Here is a 15,330-nt window from a genome sequence, read left to right as displayed (position 1 = left end):
TGGAGCTGTTTTTTTAAGAGGAAGGAAAGAGAAAGGATATCAAAAAATGAATGCACATATTATATTGAATCATAGCACATAAGATTGTGGAGATAAAACAGGAAAACAGGGAGATAAGGACATGTTGAAGTAGGAAAGGTATCATTTTAAATAGGGCAGTTAGAGATATTCAATGGCCTGTTTTCAAAGTATGGTGGTGTTTTGATCCTATATCAAAACTATACCAAAGCAGGCACTGACAAATGTCATTTATAAATTAATGCTTGAAACTCAACCAAGTTTTTTTGATTGAGGCAATGCTAAAACACCAGGTTGACCTACAAAGGTCATTTGGCTTTAATGCACAGGAAGTATATTTTTAATGATACTATTCAATTACATTTCATAAACTTTTCTAACATTCATTCTAAAAGAAAATGCATTCTGTGTTCTAGTTCAGAACTGAAACATTCCCCAGTGCTGGAATAAGGTCTGTTAGGTAGCTCAGCAGTCAAGAAAAGTTTGTGATAAATGTTCCTTTACCTAAATATTAGGTTAGCTCTCTTCATTTCCAAAAGAGAAAGAATGACAATCTCTACCCAGTCCTCATCTATGAACGTTTTAGGAAGAGATAGGATGAGACACTATTCTGATTGATTCAAATCCCAGTTTATCCTTTGTGAGTGGCATGAGTTTCTTCATTTATAATGGAGATAATGATAGTACCTTCTTCCTAACACAATAGTCAAAATGAGTAATGAGTGTTTTCTGTTATTAGTTTCAAAAATAGCTTTCATTTCTCTGGAATTCACTGTGTTCCATGCACTGGTATGAGCCCTTATAGCACAGCATGTATCCATGCCACAACCCTATGAAATAGGTAAAATTTATGTCCCCATTTTGCATAAGGAAACACTGTGACTTAGAAATGGTGACACCCCCAGGTTTAACAACCTGTAAGTGTTGTAGCCAGGACAACAGCCCAAAGTGGCTGGAAGAGAAAAGGAAAGCCTTTCCCACAGTAATGAGAAGAGTGTGATAGAGAAGCCAAGGAAATGGTTTACCGCAGGGCCATGAGGCCACCTGCTGTAATCCGTAGATGGGCCCTCTCCTAGAGCCTTCTGTGCTGGCTTCTACATGACCTCTGATTTTGGCATTCTTAAAGGTCCTCATCTTTTGGAAAAGTAGACACCAAGATTATTAAAAGCACGGTGCTACCATGATATTTTTAGGAGTTAGTGGAGTAGCAATGCTAATGACGATTTTGTCATGAGAAAAATCAAATTTTAAATCAAAACTTTGGTCCAAGAGTTGAGAACCACAATTATTTGGTTCAAATTTCTCATGGATTCATTGGTAATTAGATAGACAACTTGGAAAAAATAGCCATAAATCACAGTAGTAGTTTGAAATAGGTCATATGTCACTGTTCTGATTTATTAAATGTTCAAATTTTCCATTGGTTGACAAACTATGGCCATGGACCTGCAGCTCCGCTGCTTGTTTTTCTAAATAAAGTGTTGACAGAACTTAAATGGCCATGTCCATATATTTATGTGTTGTTTGTTTTCTTACCACAATGGCAGACCTGATTAGTATGATGTGACTGAATGTCACAGAGGCCAAAATATTTACTACCAGGCCCTTTACAGCAAAAGTTTGCTGACTCCTGAACTATTCCTGTTTCAGAGTTTACTTGTGAAAACGTACACCTAGTACAGGTACTGGTGCATGAGAAGTGCTCAGTAAATAAATGGCAGAAACATATTAAATAAATAAAACCAAAAGAGCAAACGGCAAGCTTATCACAAGCAGCCTAAATTAGCAACTAATATATCCCTTCCTTCATCTTAACTCTGTATCCCCTAGAGAAAATGCTTTTCCCATTACATTTGAGAATCCTTGATTTCAACAGGCTCTAAAAGACAAATTTATAATCTATAGATGCAGAATGACATCGAGAGAAATAACTTTCTGCAAAGAGAAACCACAAATGATTGAATGTGACAGCAAGCAGATAAGACAGAACAAAAATACCTGTCAGAATGAGATTTGTACCTTTTAGAGGCAAATCCCATTTCACTTTAGTATATATTAACACAGTATCAATCAACATCTAGTAACGGGAAATGAACTCAGCATAAATCATATTAAGTTAGAATCTCCTTGGCTATTTAATTTTCCTAAGTTCTTTATGACAATATAGCCAACAACTTTTTATTTTTCAGAATAACAGACTGTCCCTCAGAAAAATGGTCTTTGCCATAATTTACCTGATCTGTCATGTCTCTTTTGATAAAGAATCTTCACATATTGATTTTTAATTTTTAACGGCAAGCATTTTTTTAATGCTAAACCCTGATTTGGTGCTATAGATAAAAATATGTATGAAACGTTACTCCTGCTAACAAGATTTTATGTAACAAAAAAGAAAGAAGACAGAAGATAATAATGACATTAACAGCCTCCAGGGACTCCATGGAGTCAGTAGTGCTTAGAAGGGCATTGGTGAATGATTTCCTCATTCATCTATTCATTAATTTCCTGAATATTTATTGCCCCTATCACATGCCAGACCCTCACATTGCTCCTCCCAGGCAGAGTAGTGTAGGGATTCCCAAGGAGTCATCACTCTAGCGGGGAAAGAGACAATGCACAGGTACACCTGTCCAGACTGTGACTCTGAGCACAAGCGGAATAAAGAGGGAGACGTGAGGGAGAATAGCTCAGGGAAGGATCAGTATCCCCCACTCTCTCTAGAAATATTAACTTATTTGGACCTCTCTATATCTATCTATCTATCTATCTATCTATCTATCTATCAACAGGAAGAAAATACCTAGCCTATAAATTTATAAAGATTAAATATTTCAATGAGGTCCCTGGTGCTATGGTTAAGATATATTAAGTGTTCTAAAAAATATTATTATTATTATTATCAAAAAGTGTTATGTTATTTGACTATATCCTCCACATTTCCCCAATGGTAAGAAATCTACCCCCCACACACACACACTAAATTACAAAAAAAACTAATTATCATTTATTGAGGACTATACTCTATGCTTTGCATAAATTTCCTCACTTATTTTTCACACCTACTCATACTTCATGAATATACTGCGATTTAGAAGAATGAACTGTCTTGCCTGGTTTCATACAAACAGTAAGCAGCAGAACTAGAATGAGAAGCCACACATGTCTGCCTTTGGAGCCTTAACCACTGAACAGTACCACAAAGCAGATGAGTCCATATCATTCATACTAATAATTTGTCAGCACCTGCTGATTTGCTTCATGTACTTTGTAGAGGCCAGTGGTTTCCTAGTCAAAAAAGTAAGAAGCAGATAAGACAAGCTTTATTCTGTCTGTTAGATGATCAAAGTGATAAAAGTGATAAACAAAGTGATAAAAGTGATAAAGCTGTCACTCCTTACTGAGGAGGTAGATTTCAAGACAGGATAAAGAACACAACAGCCCCTCATTTTAGAAAAGTATAACACATGTTACAACGTGTTTTCTTGTTCTGCTTTCAGTTAATCCTCATACATATGTGGGATATCTTCTCACATGTTAAATGCAGAACCTTCTGGAGGACAATGGGTAATAAAGGCAAAACTTAAAACCAAGAGTTTTGATTTTGAATCACATTTGTAGCTCATCAAAAAGCTAAAGTCAGTGAAAAAAGACTGAATTTATGGTTTTCTGAAGGCAAGAAGCATACCTCCCTCCTTTTGGCTATCTCCAGGAGTTCTTTAAAAGACAGCTAAGAAATTAGCTCTCTAACTCCAGACAGGCCCAAGCCATGGTACACGCTGTCTCCCCTGGGAGAGACACAGGTGCAGAAGGAGTTGGCCGCTTCCCAGGTAATCTCAGATCCTCGTACAAGGGCCTCTGTCCAAAAGTGTTAGTAGCAAGACAACTAAATGCCCACAGAATATTTGACACACTGAGAGTTTTACTTCTAGTTAGGAATCACCATCACCTTCTGTCCTCTCCATCATTCACATTTTATATTTTAAAAATACCGGCTCTGATTTCTCAGATCCCACTGTGCTAGTACCTGTCTGCAGTATCACCCTTCCTGGATCTCATAGCCAGAGAAGCACAGAGGAATAAAAAGGGATAGAAAATATCACCCTGGAAAAAGATCAGTATCTTCAGAGAATTGTTAGAGCTACTAGCTGGAGTCTCAGCTCAGAGTTGCCAGGATGCCCCATTTAGAATTTCTAAGGTCTGGGGCTGGGGATGTGGCTCAAGCGGTAGCGCGCTCGCCTGGCATGCGTGCGGCCCGGGTTCGATCCTCAGCACCACATACCAACAAAGATGTTGTGTCTGCCGAGAACTAAAAAATAAAAATTAAAAATTCTCTCTCTCTCTCTCTCTCTCTCTCTCTCTCTCTCTCTCTCTCTCCCCTCTCTCACTCTCTCTTTAAAAAAAAAAAAAAAAAAAAAAGAATTTCTAAGGTCTGGTTCCTAACAGAAAAATGACCAGGAGCAGCAGTAACCATGCCCTAGAGAGCAAAAATAAGAAACTAAAGCAGTTTCTAAATTACTTCCCAGTGTATCACTGGATTGTGAGCACTCCAGTATAGATAAGTAGGGGCTGCAGGTGTGTAACTCAGTAGTAGAGCACTTGCCTAGCATGCACAAGGTCTGGGCTTAAAACCCAGCACTTCAGGTTAAGAGAGAAAGGGGGGGGGGAGAATAGATAAGTTGAACTGTGGGATATCAGAATCATCAGGCCACTTTTAACCTACAAAAACAGCAACCTCATATAATGCAACAAACGACTATTGTATTGATTTACTGCTGTATTATAAAGAATTATTTATTGTTCATCTTTGTGTCATTTGAAGTCTATATTATGCAGTAGTAGGTGCTCGATGAATAATGCATGAGCATCTCACATGAGAGCCAAACTGCACACAGCAAAGAGATGAGGTCCAGGGAGTGATTAAGGATCCTCAGAGAGGAGGGGGAGGGGAGCGCTCATCATGGGGTCATTTTTAAACTGGAGAATGGGGGAGAGCTTGTGTTTTGTGCACATAAATTTAATCTTCACAACTACCTGGTACTTCTTTCCCCATTTGGCACATTAAGAAACTGAAGTTTAAAGACATCTAAAAACTTGCTTAAGCCACATGATTAGTTTGGGATCTGCTGACATGTCATGCTCCAATCCTTACTTTACATCATGCTGGGAAGCTATTTTAATTTATTTTTTTAAGGACTTAAAAAATGTTTCAATTGTAGATGGACACATATCTTTATTTTGTTTATTTTATTTATTTATTTATTATGTTGTGCTGAGGATCAAACCCAGTGCCTCACATGTGTTAGGCAAGCGCTCTACCACTGAGCCCCAGCCCCAGCCCTGGAAAGTCGTTTTAGTTGATGAAAAATACTCCATCTCTTTGGAATAATATTTGTGGCTGACCAGGGACAGTCAGGTGATCATCAGCAGACACACAAACACTCTGCTCCCCAGGGAATGCAAACACTATATTTTTCCCAGGCTAGGCTGGCAGAAGAACTGCATAACTGAATATCAATGTCCCACATGTGAACACATATGGTTGTGCTAGGATTATTACATGTGTACCCCACATTTGGCTCTATCTGCTTGCCCCAGCCCTTGCCCAATTCTCTGAGTTATCCCAGAGTCCAGGTGAGGGAGGGTCAGGCCTGGGCACAATCTTCAGTTCTCCCATAATGGCAGGACCTACAATAGTCCTAGTACCCTGCCTACCCTGCCTGGATCCACAGGATTCCTGCTCTGGTAGCATATACCTCTGGGTACAAAATCTGGCTTTCCCAGAGGGCCATGTCATTTACCTTCTACGAATTAGATCAGGAATCAAACTAATACAGTCAAAAGAAATTTTTTTAAGAGAGAGTGAGAGAGGAGAGAGAGAGAGAGAATTTTTTTTAATATTTATTTTTTAGTTCTCGGTGGACACAACATCTTTGTTGGTATGTGGTGCCGAGGATCGAACCTGGGCCGCTCGCATGCCAGACGAGCGCGCTACCACCTGAGCCACATCTCCAGCCCAAAAGAAAATTTTTATAGGGATCTGTTTTGTTCCAGGTGTGGTTCTAGAACCTGGGAAACCCAGAGTGAGCCAAAGTTCCAGCTCTTCCAACTGGAACTCGTTCTCTTAATCCCTGCTGCATATGGTCAATTCCAGTGACCGTCTCATATGTGTATATAATAATCATCATTGCAATATTTGATAAGAAAATAAAAACCAAATATAGAGGGATCCCTTACAATAAAAACAGCTCAAGATTGTATACCTCCAAGATTTCTAATATGATTATCTACAAACAACATCATCCAAGTGTGTTTCAGTACAGGAAACAACTGATTCTTCCTATTTTCAACAAAAATGGATTTAATGCATGGAATTAGTTGTTAATAAAACCTTTGGCAGAGGTTGGTCTCTAGAAATGAGTCCTAGGGACACTCCTTAGAACCACCTCATTGGGAAGCTGAGGATACAACCTGGACAATCAGGTTCAAGAACAACATATGGTCATAGCTGTCATGGAGAAATTAGGAAGTGGGAACCAAGAAGCTAAATACAGCATTCAGCTTCCTCTCCATGGCGGCTCCTCTCAATAAGTAGAAACCTGGAGGATGAACACAATACCCTTACTACCCAGAAAACCCCACATGTAATGCAATGGAATTAGGCAAAAGTCATGAAAATGATCTCCACTTCGTTTTCTCCTCCAAAATCTCATGCAGATATATCAAATTGGAGGAATCTATTTTGAGAAATGAAATTTTCAGCTCTTTAAACTCTGCAATAGGCAAAAACATCCTGGAAGAATGATGAAATAAAAAATCAAACCAGCCAGGCCACAGGGTCTACCACCCTGAGGGAACGGCTGAGGTCACCATGTTGACGGATCACTTTGGAACTAAAAGTCAGGTCACATCTCCAGCTTAGTGCCTGGTACAACATCTGACATGTATTAAATTCTCAAAAGATATTTAATAGATAGAGGTTGGGGTGTAGATTAGCGATAGAGCCCCTGCCTAGCATGTGTGAGGCCCTGAGTTCAATCATCACTTACAAGCAGGCCGTGCTCAGTGGAACATGCCTGTAATCTCAGCAGCTTGGTAGGCTGAGGCAAGAGGATTGCAAGTTCAAAGCCAGCCTTAGCAATTTAGCAAGGCCCTATCTCAAAATAAAATATAAAACAAAAAGGGCTGGGGATGTGACTCAGAGGTTAAGTGCCCCTGGGTTCAATCCCTTTGTTGTGTTCAAACAAACATTGCAAAGCAGAAAAAAAAAATGTACTAGATAAAAGAATGAATCAATGAATAAGTGTATTATGGATACATAAAAATGAAACTTCACGGCTTTTTTTTTCTTTTATTCTTTTGAAATAAAAGTATTCCTAAATGGCTCAGGGGTGATTGGTTGTTCCCACATCACAAATGCAAACTCTTTTATTCTCCACTGTCGTGTTTCCTTTTCGTTTTTAATCTAAGGAACTTTTAGAAAACTCGGCATTTTTTTTTTAAAGGAAGAAAGCACGATTTTTCTCCTTCCTTTGCTGGACAATGAATTTCCCTTTCAAACTCCTGTGGTTTTTGTTGCTAAATGTTTCCTCCAAGGAGAAGTCTTCCTATTTTGTTTATTTTTAGAACCTGAAGGCTGCGTACAGAGAAAGCTCTTGAAATCCGGAATCTCAAAAGGAAACTTCTAAGCAACGTCTCTTTAGCCCAGGATAGCAGCTACTTTGAGCGGGTTACAAAAGTGTCGCTCTCTAATGGGTCAGCCTCAGATCCTCTTTGTTCTTCAATGCATTAAACAGCAGTTTTCAAGACAGCCTTTCTCCTTTCCCTGTAGCAGATTGACAGTGAAATTCATTTACCCTTAACAAAAAGTTATCCACAAGTTTTCCTTGCTTAAATTGTAACTAATTAGGATTGGCACTGAGTCAAATGAATAGAATATGAGAACCCAAAGGAATTTAGAATTCCTATCATTTTAGCCTCTCGTTTTCAGGTGAGGAAGCTGAGACAGTGAGGCGTATATTATTCTATATATTCAGGCTCCATTGCTTATGTTGGTGGCATGTTTTCATACATACTTGCTCCTCCAGTCAGGATTTATCATGCATAACATGCCGACCTCTGGGAGAGATCCTGTATGGAAACACTGGTGTGTTTCCAGCCAGATTCTCTGAGACTGCCTCCAACAGGCACAACTCAAGTCCAGCCACACACAGGACTATAATCCACTTCACAGAATGACATGTTTGTTCATTCCTAATTTGCAATTTCACTCACTTTTCCAAATCACCATAGGGTTTCCTTCACTTCTCTATTATGACTTGTATCAAACTGCCTTTTTCTGGTGAGGTAGATCTTACATAGTTGAATAGTTATCTAGTCTTTCTCCTCGTTCCAATAATGTGATAGACTACTCCTTTATAAACATGGGATAAAAGTTAATCGAAAGAAGTTTTTTTTTTCCTTTTTTCCCCCCCAGCAGCTCGGGAGGCTGTGGCAGGAGGATAGAAAGTTCAAAGCCAGCCTCAGCAAAAGTGAGGTGCTAAGCAACTCAGTGAGAACCCTGTTTCTAAATAAAATACAAAATAGGGCTGGGGATGTGGCTCAGTGGCTGAGTGCCCCTGAGCTCAATCCCTGGTACCCCCAAAAAGAAAAAAGAAGTTAATTTTTAGCTGATCTTTCCAGAAAGCAAGAGAGTTCTAAAGTGCAGGGATCACAGAGGGAATTGAAAGATAGTCTGATTAAAAATGAGAATTGATGCTGGGAAGGTGGGTGGAAGGGGTGGTATTGCTTTGACAATGACCGGGTTTTAATACCCACCAGGAAGAGAAGATCTGTCATAGCACCTGAAGGGGAAGCAGGAACTGCAATGTCCAAATAAAACTAACACCCTTCAAAAGCTCTAATCCCAGCCAACAGAATACTAAAAATATCAGGCAATAAGACCAGGAGGATGGCCATTAGGTCTCTTGGGGAAAATGAAGTGTTCTATGAGCAATAAAAATGCCAACTCTGTGGCTTTCATTAGCCTGTAGTCTGAGTTTACTCTTCCTGATTCTGCTCACAAAACCTCAAGCCTGGTCATTTCCACAGTCCTGGCCCAGTGGTTCCTCTGGAACACCCTGAGGAAATGCATGGGATGACCACAGACAAAACTCTCCTCGCTGAAGGGGGACTTACAAGAGAAGTTTATCAAGAGCGCATGGGAATCAGGGTTATAATGAACAGGAGGTCTTCTATCTTGCAACTTGATACTGAGAAAAACAATCTAAAATAGATCAGAATCTAAGTGTGTATTTTATGTCTTAAAAAATATAAAAGCCACCAAAAAGATAAATGATAATTTACTATGAGAAAAAGACAAATTTAAATTTAAGTACATCCAGAGGAATAGGTTAATCACATTAGACTCAGCTGAAGGGGGGATTAGTAAAATGGAAGATAATTTGAAAAAAAAATATTCCTGTATAAAGGAAAAAGACAAATAAATAGAACACATGATAAGGCATTGAGATTTGCCTGTAAGGTACAACTTCAATGATGGTCTAACAGGAATTCCAGAAGGTGGGAATAAAAAGGATATGAGAATAAACAAAATATTAGGAGAGATAATGGCTGATTGATAAAAATCAACTGATAAAAGGTATATTTTTCCCTTTTACTAAATAATTGGCTGCTTTGGGCACAAACTAATTATATTTATCTGGACTCTTGAATGTTATAAGAACTCATTAGATATTGGTTTAATTAAGGTATTTTAAGTGTACTAATAAGCAAGATGTGACATCATTAGAGAAGTAGAAAGTGTTCACTGCCAAAGTAGTGAGAGATTGGTTCCAGTTAGGATTTTTAGAGAAGAAGGCATGGAAGAGGTAAATCCGTGCAAATTGATAAACAGAAAGAAGGGACTGGGCATCCTGAGTAATCATGTAACCCAGCCCTGGTCTTGTCCTGCCTAGAGCTCAAGGCTGAATTTTTGCCTTGACCTAATCCTGCTTGACTTCAAGGACAGGATGCCCAGTGGCGAGTTCTCTTGGGGTGGGCTGGCTGAAAGGTATTGGCTGCCACAGTGTTACCAGATGGCCTCTTACTTCATTATAATAAAACATGGATATTTTCCCCCTTATTAGCCAATCCCTCTCCCTCATTTCTTTTACCTTATGTCTATAACCTCTTGACTCCAAGGGGCGAGAAGTTGATTTTTGCATTTATCTCCCACTTCTCCTCTTCTTGGCCGAGAATAACAGTCTCCTTCACCACCATCAGTGTTCAGTCTTGTCATTGTTTCTTCAGTTCCAAGAGGGAAAAAGAGCCCAGCCTCCGGACTCAAAAAGTTAGTAACAGGACGATATATAATAAAGGCACAGGGCGGGAAATGAAGTCACTGAAGGCACACCCTTATAGGGGATTTTGGAATCCTGGCCCCTTTCTGCCTTTCTTTTTACTTCCTAGTTGCCATGAGGTGAACAGGTTTCCTCTGTTCCATCACGATGTTCTATGCTGCCTCAGGCCCAAAGCAACGGGGCCAACCAACCATAGACTGAAATTTCTAAAACTGTGAACTGAAATAAACCTTTTTCCTTTTAAGTTGATTATCACAGGTACTCTGTCACAGCAACATAAAGCTGACTAACACATATGCTAAGAATAACATAAGAGACCTGACAGGTAGGTAGGGCCAGATCATGTAGGCAGTGGCTCTCACCTCTGACTGAACGTTAAATTAAATGGGAAGTTTTTAAGAGAAACCAATGTTCAGACCCCATTCAAGTCAATTAAGTTAGACTCTCTTGAGTGGATCCAGTCATCTGTAGTTTTATAAGTTCCTCAGATGATATAGCCCTGATGCAGGCACTGGTTGGTCATAGAAAAGACATTAGATTTTCTTCCAAGTGTAAGGGGAAGCCAACAAAGGATCTTGAGCATGGTGACATAATCTATCTTAAAGTTTTAAAACACTCTCTTTGGCTGTTGTGTGAAGAATATTCTATAGTATAATAAGACTGGAAGCAGGGGATTGGTTAAGGGCTCCTCTCTTCCCTTATAATGGGAGAAATGGTTATATCTAGAGTGTTTTGAAGAAAGACAATGTTGATGAGCAGGATGTGGGTTATGAGACAAAGAAAGAAGTTATAGCTGAATGCCTGAATTTTTTTCTTGCTTTTTCCCCCCTTTTTCTTTTTGTCTAAGCAACAACATAAAAGGTAATACTAATTACTATCCTAAGGAGAATGTGGTAAACTGGCCAGCACTGAATCACATCCCCACCACTGGAGCAAGGTTGAAGTCAATTTTGCCCCAAATATATGCAACCAAAGGCAGAGAAAAGATGTTGGCCAACCAAGAACGATAAGTAACTCACAGGAGCTCTATCAGCCCAGGGAACACACTGAGTAAAACAGACCTGAAGAACAAAATATAGAGTGCTTGCCTACCATGTGTGAGGCACTGGGTTCGACTTACAGCATCATCTATGAATAAATAAAGGTCCATCAGCAACCAAAAAATATATATATTTAAAACAAAGAAAGAAAGAAAAAATATAGCTTTTTTCTTTTCTCTTTCACTTTAGGACAGACAATGAAGTCCTAAAGTCATTGAGGAGACAAGCAAGGTGGGCATCTACTCCAGTGGGGACAGAGTCCCTAGCTCTGTCTGCTGGAGGTTCGGGAGCAGATATTACCCAAAAGCCATGAGCACACCCGTGGCTCAGATCTTGGCTTCTAAACATCATTCCCCACTATAAGGAAGAGAAATAACAAACTCCAGGGCGAGGGCCAAAAATGTACAACGTGAGACCAAAACATAGAACTAAAAGTAAAGAAGGGCTAAAAAATGATGGGGTCAGCAAAAGCACCCGGAGTCAGCTTAAAAGCACTCGTTAAGTTGGAGACAATTTGAGCCTTAAAATAAATAATGATACCAGTGAATTAAAATGGGACACAGTGAGTCCAAACTGACAAAATAAATGAATATATTGAGAGTTGGAGGATGAATATGATATTTGCATGAGTTTCAGTGTGCCTTCCTTCAAAGCAGGCATTATTACCAAGGGATGTAGAATACCTCCACAGTGGAGAAACCTGGCGCGTACTGAGTAATCAAAGGCTACATCAGTGACGAGACCAAGTGAAATTGAGCTCACTTGATAGGATACAGTAAGAAGAGCACAGTGTCTGTGTAATTCCTGCCAGAGACACACATCTTAAGCCTAATCCTAGGGGAAAATTGAACTAATCCCAAACTGAGAGGTTCTACACAATCACTGCCCTGGAATCTTTCAAAAGTGTCAAGGTCATGAAAATCTAATAAAGACTGAGGAAATGTTGGAGACTAATGAGGTATGAAAACCAAGTTCCAAGCACAGTTCTCCACTGTATTCTTTGCTTAAGGGGACCTTATTGGAACATCTGACAAAATTCAAATGGATTCTGGAGAATAGATGGTAGTAGTTTATCGATGTTCATTTCCTGACTTTCAGCATTGTATCATGCTGTGTAAGAGAATGCTTAACTTATATTTATAGAAAATACATAATAAATTATTTAGTGATGATGAAACATCACATTGGCAACTTTTCCAATGATTCAGAAAAAAAATGCCTATATACTAAACTTGCCTCTTTCCATTAGTATTAAATTGTCAGAAGAAACTTTGTAAGGTAGAAAACTTAGGTACAGTTTTGAGTGTGCTAGATAGGATTAAAACCAAACTAAGATAGGAAAAATAATTTCACAGCTGACTGATACCATTTGCTTGTGATCTAATTCAGAGGGGATTTTCCCCTTGTTCATTTGCTGCAAATAAAGTCGTGTTTCAAAGAAACTCAGGAGGAGATGGCCGTGCAAACATGAACAGAGTTTGGAGCCATGTGTTTGTAAGCCAAGAAACAGCAAGAATTGCTGGCCACCACTAGAAGCTGGAGACAGGCATGGATGGACTCTCCCCCAAGGCTTCAGAAAACACTGATATAACAACACCCTGATTTTGAACTTTAGGTTTACTGACCTATAGGGGAATCAATTTCTGTTTTTGTGTTTTTTTTTTTAAGTCCCCTAGGGTTAGTTTGGTTTGGTTTGGTCCTGGGGATTGATCCCATGGGTGCTTAACCACTGAGCCATATCCCCAGACTTTTTTATTTTGAGAAAGTGTCTTGCTAAATTGCTTAGGGCCTGGCTAAGTTGCCAGGCTGGCCTCCAATTTACAATCCTCCTGCCTCAGCTTCCCAGGTCACTGGGATTACAGATGTGCACCACCCTGCCTTGATAAGCCCCCCCCCCAGTTCTGGAGCCTTGTTTGTTGGTTTTGCTTGTTTGCTTTTGTTCTTTGGCAGTACTAGAGATTGCGCTACACCTCCAGCTCTTTTTATTTTTATTTTGAGACAAGGTCTTGCTAATTTGCTCAAACTGGCCTTGAACTTGCTATCTTCCTGCCTCAGCCCCCCAGAGTAGCTGGGGTTACAGGATTATACCCCTGGATTTTGCAGTCCTTTGTTACAGCAATCCTAGGAAATGAAGACAATTCATCTCCAAGATTGCCACCATCACTTCCTTCTTCCTGTATACTCATTCTATTCCTCTATCATAAGGGGAAGCTGTTTCCTTCCTTTTGAACCTAGGCTGGCTTGAGTGACTTTTTGAACCAATAGAATGTGATGGAGGTACATTCTGATGTTTCTGAGGGCCAGACATCTTAGGTCATGATGGGCTGAAGTCTGCCTGCCCTGACTCAGCCATATTCTAAGGAAGTCCAAGCCATGTGAGGATTATGGCAGGATTATGGGGCAACAAATAAGGGTAGGAGGAGAATCAAAGAAGGGGGAGGAGGGAGAAAGGGAGAAAAAAAAGTGTGTGCTTGGAAGGGAGCAGGGATGGGGAGAGAGAGAGAGAGAGAGAGAGAGAGAGAGAGAGGGAGAGAGAGAGAGAGATATCAGGACACCAGACACATGGGAGAAGAAGCCATCTTGGAAGTGTACCTCCAGTACCAGCCACCCCAGCTGATACCACATGGATCACAGAAAAATTTACTCCAGCTCAACTCTCCCCAATTCCTGACTCACAAAATCATTAGCCAAGTAAAATGGCCAATTTAAGCCATTAAGTTTTTGGATCCTTTGGTCCTGAGCTATGAATAAGCAGAATACCTCTACTGCTGCCCCATTTTATCTCACGATGGTGCTCTGTAGAAAGTGCTAGAAATATATATCTTCCCTTCCCAGCTCCCTAGATGAACCAAACCCTAACTCATTTCTAGAAAATAGATTAAGTGGTGCCCAACACTTATCCATGTTCCTCCCCAGTTGGCGTTGAACCTTTAACCTTCTGGTTGTGCCAAAGATTTGTTCCCAACCCTGTTTATGCCAGTTGTACAAGTCTTGATTGACATGCAATGCAATAAAGCTACAGAAAACTATTAATTAAAAGTACCACATAAAGAGGGTTGTTGTAGACATGAAAACTATGCCATGGGGCAGGGGATGTGGCTCAGTGGTAGAGTGCTTGAGTAGCATAAATGAGGCCCTGGGCTCCACCCTCATCACTGCAAAGTAATAAATAAATATATATCATATTTAAAAAGAAAACAGCAGTGACCTTATTAGTAATTCATTCTTTTAAGTGTTAAAGTGATTTTTTTTCTTTGTGTTAAATGTGAACAAGCTGAACAAATTTCTCTCTCTCACACCCTTCCATCTTCCTCTCTCTCTCCTTCTCCTTCTCTCTCTTTTTGTAGTGCTGGTGATTGAACCCAGGGTCTCACACATACAAGGTACACACTACCACTGAGATACACCCCTTAGTTTCTTTATATATCATCTCTGAAAGTCTTAACGCTGGATCACAGAATGAAAAGATCTATGGATTGATCACATTTCTTGTTGGAGGACTTTAACTTTAGCAAACAATCTTATACCCCTGCTATCAAAACCTGTATTAGGATAAAACTTGTGCTCCACAGAAGGTCTTTAACCACCCAGTAACACAGAAATGGTGACTAATTTTACCCACCCATTTAAATATAGTTTCAAAGATAAGGAAAGTTTGAGAAACCAACCCAGCCTGGAGGATAAATAAATAAATACATTTCAACATCAAAATCTCAGACACTGAATTAAGATTAATTAATATATCAAGCAGTTGTGCATAGGGCTAAGTTAGGGATATTGCAGTGCATTTCTCTCTGGCCTTCCCTTATCATTCTAGGTTACTTAAGAATTCCACACTGAACTGTGTTACGAAGCTGGTAAACTACATGAAATGATGTAGGTAATTTCAGTACCATTCCAGGAAAAACAGTGGAGCTATTAATAGTGGTTTGTGG

General features: G+C 39.6%; 1 pseudogene across 1 annotated transcript in view; it reads left to right on the top strand.

The window, feature by feature from the left end:
- Positions 1 to 3,784: 3,784 nt before the first annotated feature.
- Positions 3,785 to 15,330, top strand: part of LOC308635267 (serine/threonine/tyrosine-interacting-like protein 2) — a 43,449-nt pseudogene continuing 31,903 nt past the window's right edge. Inside the window, exon 1 of the transcript in view lies at positions 3,785 to 3,845. The product of the transcript in view is annotated as a serine/threonine/tyrosine-interacting-like protein 2 (transcript). The remainder of the gene's footprint in view (positions 3,846 to 15,330) is intronic.

The sequence above is a fragment of the Spermophilus citellus genome (genome assembly GCF_964194105.1).
Source record: "Spermophilus citellus genome assembly, chromosome: 16".
Lineage (NCBI taxonomy): Eukaryota > Metazoa > Chordata > Mammalia > Rodentia > Sciuridae > Spermophilus > Spermophilus citellus.
This window is presented reverse-complemented; position numbering and strand designations above follow the sequence as displayed.